Below are 22,728 nucleotides of genomic sequence, written 5' to 3' on the forward strand. Positions count from 1 at the left end.
TCCCTGGGTTAGACCATTCCTAGTCATCATTACCTAAGTAAGATTAAGTTATTGTACAACTAACCTAGCAGTGGAGCTCCATGAGAGCAGGGACTTTTTCCTACCTAATTTTCCAAGTATGGAGTACAGTGCCTAGGCCTACTATGTGCTGTGCTATGCTAAGTTGCTTCAGTCATGTCCGACTCTTTGCAACACTGTGGACTACAGCCCACCAGGCTCTTCAGTCCATGGGGATTCTCCAGGCAAGAATATTGGAGTGGGTTGCAATTTCTTCCTCCAGGGTATCTTCCCAACCTAGGGATGGCCAATGAATGAGATGAAAGAATAGATAAAGGAGGTTTTGTGTTTTCTGACTAATCTGTATTCTGTTAAGGACATGGAGGAACGGAACACAGTCAAGTAGATTTGATTAGGAAGAATTCTAAAGAAGGCTCAAAAAATAGAGCAGCACAATGCAGTCTGAAAAGCAAAATGTCAGACTCCGCTCATGAGGATCAGGCACCTGAAAGGAAGAGAGGGCTGAAATGTGGGAAGAAGTCAGTGAAGAAGCAACAAGCAGGTCGGTTGGGGCTTTGCTTTCCTTCTGTTGCAGTGAACAGAACTCTGATTCTAACTGGCTTAGACTGAGACAGGAGTCCATCGTTTGATTTAACCGAAGTGTCCAGGCCTGCAGGCATGGCTTGACCCTAAAGCTCAAATGGTGTCATCAGGTGTTTCTCCTTCCTTCAGCTCTGTCCCTCTGGATTGCTTTCATCCTTGGGTAACCTCTTCCCTTAGGGAAGCAAATTGGTTGTTGCCAGTAGTTCATGGGTTACATTCTATGCGTGTAGTGAAAGTGAAAGTCATTCAGTCATGTTCATCTCTTTGCAACCCCATGGACTATACAGTCCATTGAATCCTCCAGGCCAGAATACTGGAGTGGGTAGCCTTTCCCTTTTCCAGGTGATCTTCCCAACCCAGAGATCGAACCCAGGTCTCCTGCATTGCAGGCAGATTCTTTACCAGCTGAGCCACAAGGGAAACCCAAGAATACTGGAATGGGTAGCCTATCCCTTCTCCAGCAGATCTTCCTGACCCAGGAGTTGAACCAGGTCTCCTGCATTGCAGGCGGATTCTGCATGTAGTAACCCTAAAGGAAAAGCATCTCTCCTTTGTTTTTTAGCCAAAGTTTAGCTGACTCTTAATCAACTGAGTCAAAGATCCACACTTGATTCAGTCATCCTAGCCTAGGAAATGTAGTGTCAAGAATGGCCACCTCTCAATTCAGGAGTGGGGTCAGCTTCACTCGAACCGTATGAACCAAGGTCAGGGAGAGGTGGTTGCCAAGGCAGAATTACTGTAACTAGAGGTGGGGGCAAGAATGCTGGGCAGGAACAATAACAGATGTCCGTAAACTTCACCCAGTTCACTCGTTTTCTCTGGGCCACCTCTACCTGCCTTGTGATAGTTCATTTATCATACCAGACCTACAGATTTCTACTGTTTACCCAGAAGCCTAAGTCAGCCATCCTCTGTGACTGCCGTCTCTTCTCTGTGGACGTGAAGGACTGACTGCTTGTGTGTTAGCTTCTGTTATAGAGCTACTACTGAGTAGCCTCCTTCTCCTCTGAAGGATTTTTAGTACCAGTGCTTTCAACTGCCCCTCCCCAGTATATGGCCTCTGCCCATCCATATTTTATCCATTTAAAAAAAATTATTTTTATTAGAGTATGGTTGCTTTACAATGTTGGGTTTCTGCTATACAGCAAAATGAATCAATCACATCCCCCCCCTTTTGAACTTCCTTCCTGTTTAGCTCACCACAATATATTAAATAGAGTTCTCTTTGGTATACAGTATATTCTCATTGGTTACCTACTTTATTTGTTGTTGTTTATTGTAAGTCTTCTTAGTGAAGACTTATTCTTCACTAAGTCATGTTCAACATTTTTGTGATCCCCATGGACTGGAGTCCGCCAGGCTCCTCCGTCCATGGGATTTCCTAGGCAGGAATATTGGAGTGGTTGCCATTTCCTTCTCCAGGGAATCTTCCCAACCCAGGGATCAAACCTGTGTCTCCTGCATTGGCAGGTGGACTCTTTACCACTGAGCCACCAGAGAAGCCCCTAGTTATTTTATAAGTAGTATCAGTGATGTATATATGTCAATTCCAATCTCCCAATTCTGCCCACCCCCCCATTCACCCTTGACATCTATATATTTGTTCTCTATATCTGCGTTTTACCGATTCTTAGGACCTCTGCTAGTTGCATCTGCCCCCACCATGATGGACTTTTAAATCATTGAAAGTACATCAGTCTCACTGTCTTCTGAACCACAGTATTCATTACCTCTATTATCCATTTATTAGCTGACTGTATTCTGCCTTGGGACATTTCTATTAAACCATTTAGCTCCTCTGGGCATTTTTTTAATTGTTCAGAAAATTACTTTGTTCTTCAAACAAACAAGGACCAAAACTGGGAGCCAGACATCTTTGTAGCACCTCAGAACTTAAGCTTGTGATGTGCAAAGAGTAGATTACCAGCTTATGTTTTCCAAGAGATTGATCGTACATTTTTTCCCAAGGTGCCAGGGTATCATAAAATTAGAAAATGTAAGATATCTTATGCTGCAAGATTTTTTAATAGGATTAGAACATTTGAATAAAAATCATTTTTAATTTTAAAAAGTCCCTAACTTTACTCAAACAACTTTAGTAAAATGTAGACCTAACAAAATACAGATGGACTATACCTCATGGTAAATACCTGTGGAATCAGACACTCAGAAACAGCCCTCAGCCTTGGTGAATTCCTAGGACACCTTACCTGTAAAATAGAAGTAGTCATACCTACATCATAGGGCTGTTGCAAGGATTCATGCACATGATATCCATACAGTGTTGAGAATCGTGTCAGAGATTCATAGTTAATAAATAGTGCTGCTGCTGCTGCTGCTGCTGCTAAGTCACTTCAGTTGTGTCCGACTCTGTGCGACCACAGTCCATGGAGTCATAAAGAGTCGGACACAACTGAGCGACTTTCACTTTCGCAGTGCATCGTCTGCAATTTCACACGATACACTGTGAAAGTGAAAGTCGCTCAGTTGTGTCCGACTCTTTATGACCCCACGGACTGTACACCCACTGGAATGGGTGGCCTTTCCCTTCTCCAGGGAACTGTCCCAACCCAGGGATCGAACCCAGGTCTTCTGCATTTCGGGCAGATTCTTTACCAGCTGAGCCACAAGGGAAGCCCAAGATGCACTGTAATGTGATCCTTTATTACAGAATCAGCATTGGCTAAATCAGTGTCCTGATGATAATTACATGAGACTTCGGAGTTTCAGGGGGAACTTTTGGGATGGCATTCCTGTGAGAAGGCCAGGAATTTTAGAGGTCCAGGGACATATGGTTATGGACTGAATGTTCATGTCACCCTTCAAATTCATATGTTGAAGCCCTGATTCCTCCACATGATAGTAATTGGAAGTAGGGCTTCTGTGAGACAATTAGGTTATGAGACTGGTGCTCTCATAAATGGAATTAGGTTGTAAAAGAGACAAAGGAGAAATGGTCTCTCTGTCATGTGAAGACATAACCAGGAAGCAGGCTCTCAGCAGACACTGAACGTGTTAGTGCTAGGACTTGCCAGACTCTAGAGTAGCCAAACAAGATGAATGTTGTCCAAGTTACCAGTCTAGGATATTTGTTAGAGCAGCCCAAGCTGACTAAGACAGTGCCAGAGTATAAGGGAATGTAGAGTTATACACAAGGTGTGCTGTAACATGATCCATCATTAAAGGTAAGGCACTGGCCAAGCCAAGGTGCCTGCACATGACCATGAAACTGCCGTCTCACTCTTCAGGTAAAGCATGAATGTGTCAGTCTTTTAAACCATCCTGTAATATCACTGCTGTTAGAAGGGATGTCATATATTAGTCACCCATTGTGCCTCTTAATGATTTTCTGGCATTTTTTTCTCACTCTCTCAGAGCATAACTCCACTTCTGCCACCTTGCATGAAGGGAAGAGAACATGTCAGTGCCCTGAACATCACCAATGTTTGTGCCTGACAGAAGAAGAAAAAAGCCTGTCCGATCCAGACAGCTCTGCAATTTCACATTAGGCACATATTGAATTTTTAATAATGCAAATAATTCATAAAAGTTTATAAGCAATAATAGTGGATAATGAAATTATTATTCCCCCTCCACTTAAAGTGATGAAATTAATGACCACAATTCTATAAATTTTCTTGGACGATTGATGAAGGGAATAAAACTGATTTTATTGTGCTTATGATGAACTGCCAGAGCCTAAGCTACAGATTAGAGGGAGAGGGGGTGTTTGCAGGCAGCGGAAAAAGGCATGCAGACTTCTGTAGGGGGATGACACTCGAACTTAATTGCAGAGCTGTGTGGTATTGATTTTGCTCCCCTCCTTCACGGGCAGGGGATGAAGCTGTGTGACAGTGTGCACTCAAGAGGTCATGAATTGTCTTATCATTTATATAAATCTGGAAACTGTGAGGGGAGGGTTTAAACACTTAGATACTGGGAATTCTGATTTTAAACAAATTTACTTACCACATTTTACTCAGTGTCTTCAGAGAGAGAGGGGGAAAAAAAGGGAGGGAGAAAAGAAGGAAGTTAGGGAAAAGGGAGGGAGTAAAGAGAGGGGGGATATCAAACCAGACTCATTCATTTACTCAGGATTTTCAGGATACTGAGTACCAGGGATTAACTGGAGACCAGGAGCCTAGATCCCTCCCTTCTGCCGTGATCCCCCACCTCATTCTCCCTTTACTTCACTAGAGGAGGGGGATGATGAAGGATGTGGGCGGCTTGATGGCAGACCCCTCCCCTCTGGTCTCAGCCCAAGCACCATATCCTAAATCTGTCCCCTGATTATCCAACCTAATGTAGCCCTGCCCCGGCATTCTCCGTTATGTGACCCTACTCTACTCTCCACAGCGTCTGTCCTTCCCAGAAATCATCACACTTATTTATCTGGTTATTATCTGTCTGGCCCAGATGATAAAACCTTCTTCGTGAATGCGGGGACCTTCTCTGTCTTATTCACTGACTCTTGCCCCAAACCTAGAACAGTGCCCGGCACATATGGTGATCAACATAGAGTGGTTGGTGAATTTGTGAATGAATGAACAGATAAACAACAACAACAAAAACCCAACAACAAATGAGAAATATCAAAGCAAAATCAATAAGCCTGCTGTCATTCACTGGAAAACTCAGAGAGAGTATCAAGGGCAGCTGTCCAGTCAGTTCCCTTTTGTCCCCAATTCTGTCTTATGGCTCCTGCACCTCATCTTGCAAGTCCAGGGCAGAAGTCATCTGCCTGGCACCCAGTAATTCATCTCCATTGTAGACAACAGCAGTTAGGTCCCGTGTCTGTTACTGAATTGATTTGGATTAAAGTACATGGAGTCAGAGGTCTCAGAAACCTAGAGGAACCCTGGACCTGACCCAGAAAGTCTGTCAGGGGATGGGTAGGGAAGAGGCAGGTGGAACACTCTAGGAAAGTCTTTGCCGTTGGGCAGCTAAAGGGGGAATTCTTAGTGAGCTCCTCTACAGACTAGAGAAACTCCCCAAGTACAGCTCCAGTGTTATCACTATGCCTATTATGATTTATTCAGTGTTTTATGTGTTATAGACACTGTGTCAAATACTTTATGTGTTCTATTTCATGGAATCTCATAGCAATCTATGATGGAAAGTCTGATGAGTTTTCAGATAAGGAAGCTGAGGCCCAAAGATTTTAAGTAGCTTCCCCTGGTTACCCAGCATAGAAGAGATTTCTAGCTGGCCTAGAGTAATTGGAATATTCTATTGATAATGAAAGTTATTCTGAAATCAGAACTCATCAATAGCGTTATTTCAGAATCAATTCTTTACTCAACAGACATTTGTGAAGTGTCTAAAATGTGTAGGTCACTACTCTTGGTATAGATATGGCAGAGAGCAAAGCTGACAAAAGCTACTCTCCTTCACAGGGTATGGGCTCTAGTGGGGGCAGATGAGCAATAAACAGACAGAAGTGAAATGCATGTCAGATGGCAGTAAGCGCTGAGGATAAAAATGGAGCAGGGAAGGAGAATAAGGAGCCTGGGGATGTTCTTTTTTAGACGTGGTGGTCAAGGAAGTCTTCACTGATAAAGTGACTTAAGCCAGAGCCTGGAAGAAACCAAGAGAGTCATTCATCCAGGGCACGGGGGGAGAAGCGTTTCAGACACAGGGAACAGCACGTGCAAAGATGCTAGGTGGAAGTATGCACGGCGTTTTCAAAGAACAGCAAAGAGACTGCGCTGGCTGGAGCTGAGTGAATGAGAGTGAAAGTGGAAATATCAGAGCCAATGCAAGTCCAACTCCCGTAGTGCCTTGGAGGCAGTAGTGAAGACTTTGTCAATTATTTTGACTGAGCTGGAGAAGCACTGGAATGTTTGGAGCAGAGGAATGATGAGAGCTGACTTGCATTTTAAATGATCACTATGGCGAGATACAGAGAAGGCACTGGCACCCCACTCCAGTACTCTTGCCTGGAAAATCCCATGGACAAAGGAGCCTGGTAGGCTGCAGTCCATGGGGTCGCTAAGAGTCGGACACAACTGAGTGACTTCACTTTCACTTTTCACTTTCATGCATTGGAGAAGGAGATGGCAACCCACTCCAGTGTTCTTGCCTGGAGAATCCCAGGGATGGTGGAACCAGTGGGCTGCCATCTGTGGGGTCGCACAGAGTCAGACACGACTGAAGTGACTTAGCAGCAGCAGCATGGCAAGATAGAGATATAGAGAACCAACTTATGGATACCAAGGGGGAGAGGTGGAATGAATCGGGAGATCGGGATTGACATATATACACCACTGTGTATAAAGTAAAGCACTGAGAGCCTACTGTATAGCCAGGGAACTCTACTCAGCACTCTGTGGTGACATAAATGGGAAGGAAATCCTAAAAAGAGGGGTTGTGTGTATACATAGAGCTGATTCATTTAGCTGTACAGTAGAAACTAGCACAACATCATAAAGCAACTCTACTCCCATAAGAATAAATTAAAAGAAAATAGATCACTATGGTTTGAGGGGGTGGGTTGGAGAATACAGGGGTTGAAGAAAAACAAATTAGAAGGCAGTGTACTAAGTCAGGGAGGAGATGACGGTGCCGTGGGCCAGGGTTGGATGAGTGGAATGGTGAGACGTGGTCAGATTCTGCCTATTCTTTGAAGATGGGACCAGTAGATCTTCTGGAGTCACAGATGACTCCAAGCTTTTGGCCAGAGCAACTGGAAGGATGGGTTTGCCCACTGCTGACCCGAGGAGGACTTCAGGGGAGCTGGTTTGAATTGGAAAGGGTAAGGTTAGGAGTTGAGTGTTGAACGTATTAAGTTGGGGGTGCCTATGAGACATCATTAGTGTGGTCGGTGTGGACCTGGATTTCTCAGCCTCGGCGCTGCTGACATTTTGAGCTGGCTGATTTGTTGTTAAGGTTTCTCTTGTGCAGTGCAGAGTGTATAGCAGCAGCCCTGGCCTCTACCCGCTGGATGCCAGTAGCAGTACATGCACGCACCACTTCAGGACAACCCAGAACACTGGAGTGCGTTGCCATTTCCTTCTCCAATGCATGAAAGTGAAAAAGTGAAGTCGCTCAGTCCTGTCTGACTCCTAGCGACCCCATGGACTGCAGCCTACCAGGCCCCTCCGTCCATGGGATTTTCCAGGCAAGAGTACAGGAGTGGGTTGCCATTGCCTTCTCCCAGAATGTCTCTAGTCATTGCCAAATGTGTCATGCGGGCTCAGAACCATCCCCAGGAGAACCACTGCTACAGACAGAGAAGAGGTCCATAGACTGAAGCTTGGCTATGCTGAGGTCTGGAGAGAAGATGAAAAAAGCAGCAAAAGGGACTGAGGAGGCATGGCCCATGAGGCAGGAGCAGAGTCAGGAGAGGACACTCACGCTTCACTTGCTGCTTGAGTGAATCTCGGTGGTTATGTTGGTTAAAAAAATTTGCGAACTAGTCCATCATGGTGTAGGTATAGAGAAGTTTATGGTATGTAGATGCTGGCTGTTCCTGACAACCCAGGTGTGCCAAAGGAAGGTTTAATCACAGCCTTCTTCAAGAAAACCTCCAAGTTCAACACATGAATTTCTAAAGGGTCCTTTAAACCCCTGCCACCTCCAGGAGCCCACAGTTAATAACAGTGACTAACTGTTCAGCCAAGCAGGTATTCACTGTGCTGGTGCTTTACCTGGATGATATGGTTTATTCTTTATAACAACCCTATGAGGTAGGTATTTTGTTTATCCTCAGTCTGCAGATGAGGAATCGGAGGCTCCAAGAGGTAGTGTATCTTGCCCATGATGACACAGCTTCTAGAAGAAGGATCCGAGTTCAAAACCAGAGCATGTGACCGCCTGAACACACATTTCTAGCCACAGCACCTTGAGGTGTCCTCACTGGCTGCACCTACGTTTTCTGCACTCTGTTTTCCGATACATTCAGCCTCAGTGTGGTGGAAATCTGACAAAGCAAAACAGAGCCCCTACCAAGTGGCCAGTGGAGGGCATGGAGAAGGGTCCGGAGCTGACAGGCTCCAGGTGGCTTTCACTGCAAGGCTGGTGTCCGTCTGTACACGAGGCAGAAGAGGACACAGGAAGGAAGCACTCAGTTATGCTAGCGTGACAAAAATAGATTCCATTATAAAAAGACAAGGAATATTTGTGAAGTCTTCCAAAGCACTGAAATTTTTATGACCAGGGGCTAAAGAAGGAGGTTTTGTTACTGGGAGGAGGATTTGTCAAATCCCAGAGCCGGTGAGAAAACTCAGTCCAGAGGCAAGTGGTTGGCTCTTGATTTGAGCATCTCAGGTACACCTGGCTGAATGCCCTGCTTTTTGTTTATGTCTCTCATGGCACTAAGACAAGAGAGCACGTGGGCCTTGCAGGTAGGAAGAAATAATGACAGTATCTGCCTGCTTACTTTTTCTGGGCAAATAATGTGAAGCTGATTTATACTGAGAGGATGTGTGCAAGTCAGCATTGAGTGGGGGTTAAAGCTCATCCTGGCTCCTATCAATTGCAGGGACTTCAAATTGACTATTACTGTTATTTTTAGATCATTTTTAGTATTTATTTATTTATTTGTCTGCACCAGGTCCATCTAAAGATCACGTGAGATCTTTAGTTGCGGCATTCAAACTCTTGGTTGAGGCATGTGGAATCTAGTTCCCTGAATGGGTATTGAACCTAGGCCTCCTGCATTGGGAGTGTGGAGTTTTAGCCAGTGGACTCACCAGGGAAGTCCCCAAATGTATTATTTCAGAGTGAAAAGCAAGTGCCAGTCATGAAATACTAGTTATATCTGGGCCTGAGACAGTCTAGGCAGCAGAGTCATCTTACGTGCTAGACTCCAGGAGGTACAGTGCCTGGGACCCAGATGTTCCTTAAGAGGATGAGAAATTAGCTAAACCTCAAAAGGAAATATTTTAACTCCAAATTGAAGATAATTACAAAATCAAAAATAATATTGAATTACATGTCTCTTAAATTTACCCTCCATCACTAGTCGATGGCAAGTCAATCCAGCTTTCATTCGGCTTTGTGTATGTTTTTGGCAAGATGGTCTGGAGGAGTCCTTTCAGTATGTTTAATATCTGTGTGGGTGGGAGTTCCAAAATTACTGTAGCTGGGCTCTGGGAGGACCCCTGTGGTCAGCGCAAGGAGAGCCAGACTTGCGTGGGAACATAGGCAATGTTTTCACCCCAAAGGCAATGGCACCCCACTCCAGTACTCTTGCCTGGAAAACCCCATAGACAGAGGAGCCTGGTGGGCTGCAGTCCATGGGGTCGCTAAGAGTCGGACACGACTGAGCGACATCACTTTCACTTTTTACTTTCATGCATTGGAGAAGGAAATGGCAACCCACTCCAGTGTTCTTGCCTGGAGAATCCCAGGGACTGGCGGGGGCCTGGTGGGCTGCCGTCTGTGGGGTCGCACAGAGTTGGACACAACTGAAGTGACTTAGCAGCAAGACAGCGTCAGTACACCTTGGATGGTTGAGTGGTAGTGATATTTCTCTACAAATGAGATTTGTCACTTTTCAGGAACAAGTCTCTGGCTTCACTCTGGACCTGTGCCATCACACTTGATCTCGAGAGCAGTCTTCCCAGTGCTCTAAGACAACACCTCAGTCCTTACTGAAGGGCATTTGGCCAGCTGGCCTATTCAATGTTTCCCTCTAAGACTCCTGGCATTCATGACCACTCCCGGTGGTTCCTCACAAATGTGAAACAGAGAGAAAAAAGAACAGATCCACCAGCCAGTCCCTGGGGGGACGAGACAAGCACGGCTCACAATGGTGTCCTCGGAGATTCCCCTCTGTGGGATGATGGGAACCCAGCCCAGGGAAGCAAAGCCAACAATAGCTCCCACAGTCCCCTCTATCTATCAAAGGCTGCTGGGAGGTCTCACGGGAAGAGACTGGCGCTTGGAGGGCAGCCGATGCTCCCAATGGCCATCCCTGAACCCCCAGTGCTGCCTCTGTGTGCCCTCCACAGCTCGGGTGCCCACTCAGACAGAGCTGCAAATGTTGGGGGCACTCAAGTGTCGCTGAGGTTGGCTTGATGCTCATCGCCTTCCATGTGGGAGGCTTAATAATGGAATGCCTTTGATGTGGTTAAGTCTTCCCCTGGGAGCGCTTGACCACAGGTGATGTGAGAGACAGGGGCTGCCTGCCTCAGGCTTGGGAAGTGTCTGACCCTCCTGCTCCCTAGGGGACCTGGTCAGTGCCTGTGGCAGCCTTCACCAGCACACTCAGGCCTGAGTCTAGTTCTTACACTGTGGAGAGACAGCCTCATTTAACACTGGCAGACAGAGTGGTTTTATGAGGACATATGAGCTGGGAACTATTTTTTTTCAAAGCAACAAAGTTTTTAGACGGGTATTTATTGAGTGACTGCAATAGACTTTTTAATAATATGAAAGGACTATGAGATGTGTGTGAGGTCTCCCATGTGTGCTGTCCTAGCTGAGGGCTTCAGACCATTCTATACGACATAGAATAGAACAAGGATGATGTGATTCAGCATTAGATGAAGGCACTCTATCAGTGATCTGTTGCCATGTAACAGACTATCTCAAAACTCAATAGCTAAAAACAGTCATTTATTTCGTTCACTTATGTGCATATTCTTAGAAGGCAATGGCACCCCACTCCAGTACTCTTGCCTGGAAAATCCCATGCTCAGAGGAGCCTGGTAGGCTGCAGTCCATGGGGTCGCTAGGAGTCGGACACGACTGAGCGACATCACTTTGACTTTTCACTTTCATGCACTGGAGAAGGAAATGGCAACCCACTCCAGTGTTCTTGCTTGGAGAATCCCAGGTACAAGGGAGCCTGGTGGGCTGCTGTCTGTGGGGTCGCACAGAGTCGGACACGGCTGAAGTGACTTAGCAGCAGCAGCAGCTTGTGCATATTGCTTGGGGGTTAGCCAGTTCATACCAAGCTCAGCTGGGTGGCTCTGCTTCAGCTGTGGGTCTGGTTGGCCTTGGCTCCTCTCTCTGGGTTGGGCTCAGTCCTGCTCCAGGTAGATCACTGTGGGATCCAGATTGAAGGTCCAGAGCTACCTGGAGGAAACTCTACTCACAATGATGACGGAGGCTCAGGAGAATAAGCCCAACCATTCAAGCACATTTCCAGCCCTTGCTTCCATCACATCTGCTAATACCCCATTGGCCCAGGAAAGTCACCTGGGCAATTTCAAAGTCAAATTTGGGGATTATATACTGTGCCCAGAAGGAGGCCAGGGCAAGTAATCACTGGACAAACTCAACACCAGTGGGGCAGGAAGAAAGCTTTTCTCCTGGAGAAGGCAGGGTAGAGTGAATCCCTTTGAATAATAGTCTGATACACTGCCCCCCACCCCAGGGTCAAGAGAAAGCCAGAGAAGGATGATATACAGGGTCGGGGTAAGAGGAAGTGTTTCCGGCCCTTCCTGAGAAAAGGAAGTCTTGAGAAAATGACAGTGCATTTTCAGCTCTCAGTCCTGTGCCATTGCTGCCAACATAATCAACCGAAATTCAAGTCCCAATTTTATCGTCTCCAGGCTGAGAAAACACAAAAGTCATCGCCCAGATGGTTTTGAAAACACTTGCAAGGTCAGCTCATAACCTGATGTTTGATTCTGCTGCTGGCAGTTGGAGTGCTGTTGTGTGTTTCTGAGATGTCCTAAATAATTGTGGAGGTCTTATTGATGACTAGACTGGGAAGCATTTTTCTCACCTAATTCTAACAAGGGGATGCTAAGTGGGAAGCATTATTAATGTCCTCATTTTACAGGTAAGAAAATGGAGGCCACAGACATTCAGTCAGCTCTTTAAGGTCACTCAGATCGCCACTCAGTGGCTCAGCTGGTGTAGAACCCAGGTTGCTAGACTCTCGGGCCTGCTCTCTTAATCCTGAACTCCATAGATAATGCCAGCTGTCAGTGCTTCTCTCATTTAATTGGGGGACAGGCAGATAGGAAGCGCTCTAGGTAGACAGTCATAATGTGCCCATTTTATAGACACGAAAACTGAGCTCTGAGAGACAAACTCATTTGCCTGATATAATTAACTGTGAAATGATAGGAATTAAACAGTCTGACTTCAAAACTCATCCCCACTGCTCCGGCTTCCTCATTTGTAAACAAGGAGCTTGGCCGCAGTGGTCGTCAGGGCCCCAGTCAACTCGGTCTGTTGCTCTGTCCCTCCTAGTTGTTTTTCATCATCGGGTTCAGGTTCTTAGTGGAACCACCTCGGAGTGCGAAGGGGTTTGCCATGCATTTTGTAATTCCCCTGGCCAGGTTTTCTGACAGCGTTAGTCTCTCTGACTGTATACCTGTAAATCTTCTGGAAGCTGCAAGGTGTCCTAAGGTAGGTTCAAGTTCTAAAGACACAGGCCCTCCTAGCTACTATGAGAATCACAGGTTGCAACCCAAATAACCAGCTCAGGTTACCAGAGCAATTATAGGAAAAAGCATAGTGTGGGGAGTTAAATAAGGGTCGGTTGGCTGAGTCACAGAGAGAAGAAAGTGAATGAACATATTCTCGGCAGGCTCCTGCAGGCATCTTTTTGGTGTCTACCATGCAGTGAACAGTTCACTTTTTCTAATGGTCCGTAGGACCTTAGAATAAACAGATAGAGAAAGACAGCTAGGTGATAGAGATGCAGGAGAACTTCAGAATGGGTAGACAGCCATCATTTCAAATGACAGAAACTCACCCCCTTTCATCATGATAGAGGATATCTTTATTCCACACCACAAACTCCAACCCTGACACTCAAGTCATATGAGGTATTGTCATCTTCGTGATTTAGCCCTTGACATGTCCTCCCAGCCCTGCAACCCCATGACTCCCAGCCCCAGGCTCACGCCACCCCACTGCACCAGCACTGCATGCCACCCCATCCACGCTAATCCCACACCATTCTCTTACTTAACTCCAGCCTTGGGTTTCCCATTGAGATTCTTTTTGACCACCTATATATTTTCTTATGAGTCAGCTTCCAATAAGGAATGCAGCCTCGATTCTAACGGCTGGATAGGATCTTGACAGAGCCAGGCTTTAATGGATTTCTGGTTTCTAGTCTGGAATGTAGAGAGCTTGGAAGGCATGGGTTTTGTTGTCAAAATAATAAAAAGGCTGAACAAACAGAAAATCAGCAGCTCTCCTTAGATCCATCAAGGAATTTAAGTCACAGGGAAAACCACTGTACCCAAATTTAGAGAGACAGACAGAGAGAATCACAGCCTACTGGAGCAAAGACTGGGAAAAGAAATTGCTCCTGGATCCACATGGGGTTCCATGTACTTAGTACGTCACTTTCAACAAAAATGATGAGAAGATACAAAACACAATTCGAAGAGACCGAGCAAGGATCAGAATGAAGCTCGGATATGGTAAAGATGTTGAAATTATCAGACTGGAGATTTAAATCAACTATGATTAAAATACTAAGGTCTCTAATAGCAAAAAGAAAAAAAAGTAGATAACATACAAGAACAAGAGGGTAATATAAACAGAGAGATGAAAACTCTAAGGAATCAGAAGGAAATGCTCAAAATCATATAGCCAGGCTCTTATCTTTAGGATGAAAAAATATTAGTCTCCCTGCCCTTATTATAGAGATAAGTAAATTGTTTGTCCAAAGGTTTGTCCAAGATCACATAGCTAATGAGAAAACTAGGATTGATAGGCAGATCTTTGTACTCTTATCTCCTCTGGCCTTCATTCACCAGGCATTTATCGAGTGTTCCTTCTTCAGTGGGCAGAGCTAAACGCTGGACTGCCACAGTGATGGGCTTGGTCCCCACTCTTATAAAGTTTTTGGTAAAGAATTTTCCTGTACTTCCTCTTTCACTTTGCCAAAGAATGTAAGTCCAGGTGAACCCAACATTGTTAAATTTCTCTTTCAACTTGAATCTCATCTCCAAATGTGCATATGAGTGTGAATAAAGTCACAATTCATTGAATCCATTCCTTCAGGAAATGCTTACTGGACATGCACCACGTGCCAGGCGCTGTGCTCGGTGTTAGGGATACAGCCATCCTTAGACATCGTGGGTACACAAGCACGAACCCTGCCCTTGGGGGAGTTTACATTCTTGCAGGAGGAGACAGACAAGAAACCAAATAAAGAAGTGCGGGTAATTAATTGCTTCTTGGTAAAGTTCTAACTGTCCACTCATCCACCCTCTTTCTGGCACTTCTGACCTTTCTTTTCTGAGTTACTGGCAGTTCCTTTGACTACGCTGGGGATGCCTTAGTGGGACAGATTTGAGGGGAGAAAGTTAAAGCTGAAGTTTGGACACATTGGATTTCTGATTGCTGGAGAGGAACTGTTCCAGTGGAAATGTCAGGTAGGCAGATTGGAGCCTCCATCCCTCTGCCTCCTGGACAACCCAATTTCTACAAAGCAGACACCTCATTTGTGTAGGCAAGAGGGAGTTTAGCTTTAGTCCATTAAAGGCCCCGAGTCACATCCTATCAATTAGCTTGCATGAAACACATCATGGTGGTGCAATTGATTTGCTCGATGTAGAGTAGCACGCCGTCTGCCTTGAAAGGCAGGCCAAAAGATTTTAATGTAGTTGTCTCCAGGCAATTAATAACTTTATCCCTCTTAGCAACAGGACCAAGGGACTTTCATTCCCTGAAATGACACTTCTCCCTTGTTAAAGCCCACAGTTAATTTTACGAACCACACCAATCTAACACCCAGCTTGCATGAGCCCTGTACCTTGAATAAATGCAAATCTAGTCTCCGTGGCATGAATGATGGCCTTATGCTGAGCATTGCCATGGCAACTAATGACATCATTCCCCCCCCAACACCAAACTGCACAAAATCCTATTCTCCAAGGGTCCTTAATTGCCTAACATGGGTGTGTTCTTGGCTTACTCACATACGCATTCATAAATATCATTCTGTTGTCAGAGGTTTGCAGTGGATGTTTACTGTCATTTTGGGAGGTATATTCCCTTTGTGGCAAATGTTGTTTTTTGTTCATGAGGGGGGTGGGGGAAATTCTAATGAAAATTACTGTGTGTATTTGATTAGCAACATTTGTTGATAACATATGGTCTGAGGAGGCTTCCGCAAATAAGAGGCTTTAAATAGTAAACAGAGATGGGACTGAGATGGAGCAGATGCTCTCTGAGCACATAGTAGAAGGTGGCTTTGCCCGTAGATTCCTCCCTTCCTCCATCCTAGCACATCCCTCTCCCCTTTTCTACCCCATCCCAGATCAAAGCGTTCATTTTCAAAGCAGCAATGCTGTGAAACAGGTTTGGAAAAATAACGTGCTGTGACTTTAAAAGTCATCTCCATCCTTCCTCAAATATGAATTATCTGCTACTCTTGTTTATTATTTGATATTAATAATGATGTAGTGTGGCTGAATGACTCAGCCAGCTCAAGTGGATCTGAAAGCAGCATTTGGACACCACGTGTCTGAAACACGGTGATACCCAATCCCCAGGTTTCCTGTACACCAAGAGCCCCAGCGAGAGCTCGGGGAAGGATTCCACGCAGCACGCTGAAGCACCATGGGGCGAGCTCTCCTTGTAAGTGCGTGTTTACAAGTTTATCTCTGTGGATGTGCTCTGGTGAGCATACTCCTAATCTGCTAATGAAGATAAAACATTTCCGTTAGACTGAGCTGGTGATTGAACTGTGTGTTGGAGGGGTCAGCAAACGTTTTCAGTACAGAACCAGAAAGTAAATACTTGAAGCTTGTTGACCATAAGGTCTCTGTCGTAACTACTCACCTCTGCTTTTGAAGTGCAGAAGGCTATTTGTAAATGGATGAGTGTAGCTGTGTCCTAATAAAACTTTATTGTAGGGCATTGAAATTTGAATTTCATCTAATTTTCATGTGTCCCAAAATATAACTCTTCTTTAGATTATTTTTAGCCACTTGAAAATGTAAAAACCACTTTTAGTCCATCAGCCATACATAAGCAGGTAGTTAGCCCATAGACTTTAGTTTACCCGTGGTCTGTAATCCTAACATGGAAGGCTTACTTTTTTTTGGTGCTTTCCATGAGCTGGATATTGAGTTGAACACTGTATATGCAAATAGCTTATCTGCTACTTATCCTTCCATCCACCCTCTAGGATCAGTACTGTTCTTAACCCAGTTACAGATGTGAAAGGCGAGGCTCCAACTCACACACAACAACTGTTGTCATTTCTGGACATGACATCGCCCTAAGTAGAATATAACATCTGTAAGAGCAGCACTGACACCTCATTCATCTTTGGATCCACAGCAGCACCTTGCAAAGTGATTTGTACACGGTAGACATTCAGCAAGTGTTCTCTAAATACAGGAGGGCAAAGTACAGGTCTGCGTCCTAAGCAATGGAAGTCAGAGCTTCATCCAACACCAAGGCACATATAGTTTCTTCAGCTGTTCTTCTGTTTGTTCTCCACCCTCTTGCAAAAGGTATTTGATTTGGAGTGAACATACATGTCTCGGTACACGTTCCTTCATATTTGGAGGCGCCACTGTGAGTGATTGCATTTGCACAGTCTCTGCTTGTGTTGCTTCTGGTTGAAAAGACCAAAAGTAATGACAGTAGTTCATTTGGTAACTTGGTGACACTTTCCAACATTATACTGTCGGCACCCACATTGCTTCCAGGCCTTGGCCTTGTGAGCTAACCACTCTTGACCTTCAAAGACCTGCTCCTTGCTCATCAGAGTGCTGTCCTTGCTGCTACGTCTTTTGGGTCCCCCCTTCATGTTCCCAGACACTGTATTACACTTCAGAGTGTTGGTGCTCCAACAAGTCTTCAAGGAGATAAAGCCCTCTCTTTGGCTTAAAGGAGGCAGTCACACCCTTGGGTATCTCCTGTGTCTGATCTTTTCAAAAATCCCCTGAATCTGGTGACATGACTCTTCTGAATTTGTCACATCTTCCTAGTCATTAAACAAATGTTTGTTGTATGTTGGGCCTTGTGTTTGGTACAGTAGATTTAAAAAAAAAAAAAAAGTCATGCTCCTTGCCCCAAGATATTCATCTAGAGAGGGAGCTAGACACACAGATGATTATCAATTCTAACACAGCTTAGTGAGTCATGGAGAAGCGGTCAAGCTCTATGATGCATGGGCTTTATGATCAGAAACTCTGAGTTTGAAGCCCAGTTCTGGGATAGCCTGAAACCCTGGCCGAGTTACTTAACCTCTCCAAGTCATAGTTTCTGCACTGATCAAGTGGCAATAATTATAGGATATGCCTTACAGAACTGTCAGAAGGATTAAATGAGATAATCCATGAAGAGAGCTCAGCCCAGAACCTGGCAAAATAAGCACTCAATTGGCGACTGTTTTTAGTGCTTTTGTGAGCTGGTTGTACAGTGTGAGTGCAGTAGCAGGTGTGATAAGACCTCAGAAGAGGGCCACCTCACCCACTTGAGTTTATGTACCCTGTGTTCAGGGAGAACTTGGTTAACCTTCCCAACTGCTGCTTGCCATAAATACTATCAACTTCTGGTCTTTTCCAATCAGAGTGGAATTTTATTTCAGGCCTGTGAAGCTCTGAGAAGAGGTATTCATCTTAATAGCCACAGTCAGTTCTCAACAAAGGAAAAGAAATGAGTAGAGAAGAAGGCAACCATGAGAAACAGATTCATTTATCAATGTTTGGCTCCACCAAAAAGACCAGGTTCCACCACTGATTGATTTGTCTGCAGGGTATGTAGCACTCTGTGAAGCATATTGAGCATGTGAAATAAATTCAGAGTGGTCTCATCCTTTCCGAAACAGAACTCGGCCTTTGAGTTACAGAGGTAGTTGATGTTAACAGGATCCCGACACCAAGGAGTAAGTTGGTGGCGTTTGGGAGGAAGGCAGCTTGGCCACATGGCTAAAAGTTTGGGTGGTGGAGCCAGAATGCATTTGCTCGCTGTGACCTTGGACACATTACTGTCCCCTCTGAGCCTCAGTTTCCTCATCTGTCACTAGGGAGGAGATCATTATAAGCATTTCACAGGATGGCCAAGGGGGCTTAAAAAGATAAAAATACACATTTGACCATAGGAATGTGTGACCAGCACATACTAAGCTCTCAGGAAATATGAGCTGTTTTTGTTATATTCAGGTCTTTTCCATGGTTGGAAAAAAACAGAGTGAACATTTCCATGACTTTTTTCCCAGAGGGGAGAGGGGCAGGGAAGGTGCTGATAAGTAAATCTCCTTGGGGCACCTCCTAATAGGAAGCATTGCGGAAAGGAGCTGGGAGTAGTTTTCACAGAGTCTTGTGACTGTGACGACCTTCCCGCTGACCACCACCATCACACGTTCTCTGACCACACTAAACAGACTGGGTGGACTTGGGCTCAGAGCCTGATTCATGAGCTTCTGACCCCTGTGGCTGCGCAGGCCCCACACGCAGACATTTGGTATCATCCATGCTCTTCATTCCTGTCTTGAAATTCTTAATTCTTTTATCTTTGACCTTGAGTCAGTTAAGTGGGGTCTTATGGAATAACACGCATGTGTTTGAACAGAGGAAATACTCAGAGAAAGGAAAACACTATATTTTAGTGTCTTTAGCACTTTTTCCTGCCTTTTGAACAAAAAGCCCACATTTTCATTTTGCGCCAGACCCTGGAAATAACATAGCTAGTCCTGATTACACTGAGGGCTTTCTCTTTTTTCCTGCTCCACTGGGCCGGGTCACCATTTTGAAATCTGGGGGATAAGCTGGGAGTCTGTAGCAACCAAGCAACTTGAGGTGAGCCAAGGGCCATGGTAGGAAGCCAGGGGCACAGCTGCAGGCCTGGTGGAAGGGAAAGGAAATCACTGGTCAAAGGGACAGAGTTGTCAGGACAGCCTCCAGTAGCTTGAACTCCATCCAGCTGATGAGGTCTCAGAGACCTTGCCGTGCCCCACGGTCTGAGTCATGTTGAATGCCTCATGAGCTGAGCAGCCTTGGGTGGCACCAGGGGTCCAGGCAGACTGGGTTTGTGCCCACCGAACAGGCCAGAAAAATCCTTACACACCAGTGTCCAGGACAGTGTCCCAGGGATCCAGTGTGAGGAATGCCCAGGGACCTGGGATCAAGGCCTCTTTGTGACCGTAATAGAGTACCTCATTTTAGAACACTTTTGGTTTCCAGCAGGAATCTTCCTTATTTCCTTGACTAAGCATGATAAATGCCCAAAGAAATTCATAGCACAATTAACATAAATAGTAATGATCACTGCAAAACTGTTAATAGTGCTTGTTATTGAATATAACATTAATAGCAGCAAGAGCTATAAATGGGAATTAAGAGATTTGGGTTCCAGCCCAAACTGATCACAGTTCACTGGAATAAAATGGACAAGATCCTCAAGTTCTTAGTTTTCTCATCTTTGAAATAGGCACAGTATGAACTTGTTACCTTGTGCAGTAGGAAGGGTAAAGTCCCTCTTGTTTGTTCAGCAAAGGGTCAGATACTTAATAAGAGCTTAATACATATATGTTGAATGAATAATGCAGAAGATCAGTGAGTGTCATGGTTTCTAGAATACATCTGTGTATCCTTATTTGCGGAAGGAAGGTAGGTAGAGTTTGAGGGGCTCTTACCCTGTCCCAAGCCTGCTGCTATTTACTGTTTATAACTGGTCTCTGAAATTGTGTTATTTTATCACTAAGAAAACTGAAGCTCAGGGACATTGACTCGCCCAAGTCCTACAGTTTGTCAGTGACTTAACAGGATTTGAATGAAGAATGTTGGGTTCAAAACCTAAAGCCTTGTCATGTTGCCTTTGCTGGGACAGAAGCTCCCCATCTTAGGAGCTTGGGAGGAGCTGCAGTAGCTGATGACCAAAATGAGGTGCTTCCATCTAAACATCTCACGTTTTGCTGTTGCATTTCACCTGTTGCTGCTTGTCCTGTCTCATGTCCTCTTCATGTCCTCTGCCTTTCTCTCTGTGACTATGGTGTTTCGTCAGTGGTTCTCAAACACTTGGATCCCCGTGGAGCTGGACATCCCCTTGTCTCCATTTTTTGCTCTCTTGCCAGCTCTCTAGGTACCTCATGTTTTTGAGTTAAGTTAGTGAGATTTAGCTTATTGTGTACAACCATGAGATTAGAAGCCAGGGTTCCATCATTTACAAATGAAGAAATACAAACAGCCAGCAAACATGGAGTAACATAGTCAAGCCAGCTATTTACCACAGAAATGCCCATGAAAACAAGGATGACAAAATTGGCCAGATGAAAAAAAGAACAGGGATACCCAGAGGAGGCAAAAGCCTTGTGATTTGCACTGTCCTTGGAGAAGGCAATGGCACCCCACTCCAGTACTCTTGCCTTGAAAATCCCATGGACGGAGAAGCCTGGAAGGCTGCAGTCCATGGGGCCGCTGAGGGTCGGACATGACTGAGTGACCTCACTTTCACTTTTCACTTTCATGCATTGGAGAAGGAAATGGCAACCCACTCCAGTGTTCTTGCCTGGAGAATCCCAGGGACGGGGGAGCCTGGTGGGCTGCCGTCTATGGGGTCGCACAGAGTCGGACACGACTGAAGTGACTTAGTAGTAGTAGTAGTCCCATATGGTAGGAGGACAGTCACCACCTGTGTGGAAAGCATTTTGGAAATGGACGATCACTTCCAAGCCGTGAAAGTCATCATTGTTGAGCACAGTCCCCACAACATTGTAGGAGCACTACCGTGTTTGTTGATGAATGAATGAAGAAATGATCTCCCATCTAACTCCCTGATTCCCAAGGAAATACACAGAAATGAAGTTAAAAAGTAATGTCCAACCCAATCTCAGAAATACAGCAATGGTTAAATAAATTATGATGCATCTATAATATTACAGTCATTAAAAATAATGTTCAGTGAGTAATCCATAATATGGAAATTGACCGTTACATAGGCAAACTGAGAAACGTTTCTGTACAAAATTATATCTATTCCCATTTCCTAATTCTGTAAAAGAATATATATTTGCATAATTTATTCAACAAATATTTGTTAAGTTTTTTTTGTGTGCTAAGTACTGTGGTGATGCAAGATAAACAAAATACACAGTCATGCATTTATGGGGCTTACAGAATACGAGAGGATCTAGTTACTAAATGTTCACCACGGTAAATCAGTCATTACAAATCTGTGATTCTTAGGATAGAAAATTAAACAGTACGTTCAAGAGAGTTTAACACTGGAACCAATTGAGACTGGGAGTTCAAGGGACATGGTCTCTGGGAAAGTTATTTAAGCTGAGCCCTGAGGAGTTAACCAGGTGAGGGGTATGGTGGAGAGAAGCACTGCCAGCAGAGGGAGCCGTGCAGGCAACAGCCTGGAGGAAGCATGATGAAGAGCCCATGACCCTCTGGTGGCTGACAGGGAGACCGTACCAGGGGTCTGGATGGCCCCCAGTGCAATGGAGCAGGTTCCACGGAAGGGTTTAGGGCAGCAGCTCGGTGTAATCCACTCAGCACTTTAAGAAGATCACGCTCTTTCAGGTACAGAGTGGATGGAAGTGGCTCTGTGAGAATCATGCGAATGAATGAAAAGGTCACATGTCAGGGGCATGTTAGGGGCTCATGTCAACCCAGACTGGCAGATGCCAGGCAAGCCAGGGGCTCCCCTCTCGGGAGATCCACTATGGTTCCCAGAGATTGGTGAGTGGGGAAGGGGGTTTCCCTCATCACATTCTTCCACCTTCATTCCTCTTTAGCAGTGCTGAGCGCCAGCCATTGCTCTAGTCCACATATCTGTGAATGTCAGTGGAAATAGGACTCCCTCCCTCCCCACTACTAGTGAGGTCTCATTGTAAAGTCATATGTTAGCTCCAGCCAGAGGAAGCGCCGTCTCAAAATCTAGAGCAGCAGTTTCCAAGAACTAGGGATTGATTCATAGGCTACAAGGAAATGTTAGCAGTTACCCTGGAGTAGTTTGTGGGGAAAGCAAGTGCATGGGACAAAGTTCTCACCAACTTGATTTCATGCTAATTCCAAGTGATTCCTTCTAGCGCTCTGTGAAGACCCCTGGCAACTTTCTGAGCATCTGTCTTGCATTTGTCTAACAAGTTAATTAACACTTTTTGTCATTCTGGCAGCTTGGGAGGAGAGGGAAGAGGGATGTGACAGCCAGTGATGATGCCTGGGGTTAACCCTGTGTTCACCCAGCCCAAGAAGAAGGCAGGGCTAAGTTGAGCATTGTCACAGTGGGGGGCTCCAC

At 45.2% G+C, this 22,728-nt stretch overlaps 1 protein-coding gene across 19 annotated transcripts in view; it reads left to right on the top strand.

Moving 5' to 3' along the window:
- The window catches only part of CADPS (calcium dependent secretion activator), a 471,511-nt gene that overhangs the window by 260,271 nt on the left and 188,512 nt on the right, over nucleotides 1–22,728 (top strand).

Source organism: Bos taurus, chromosome 22 (genome assembly GCF_002263795.3).
Source record: "Bos taurus isolate L1 Dominette 01449 registration number 42190680 breed Hereford chromosome 22, ARS-UCD2.0, whole genome shotgun sequence".
NCBI lineage: Eukaryota > Metazoa > Chordata > Mammalia > Artiodactyla > Bovidae > Bos > Bos taurus.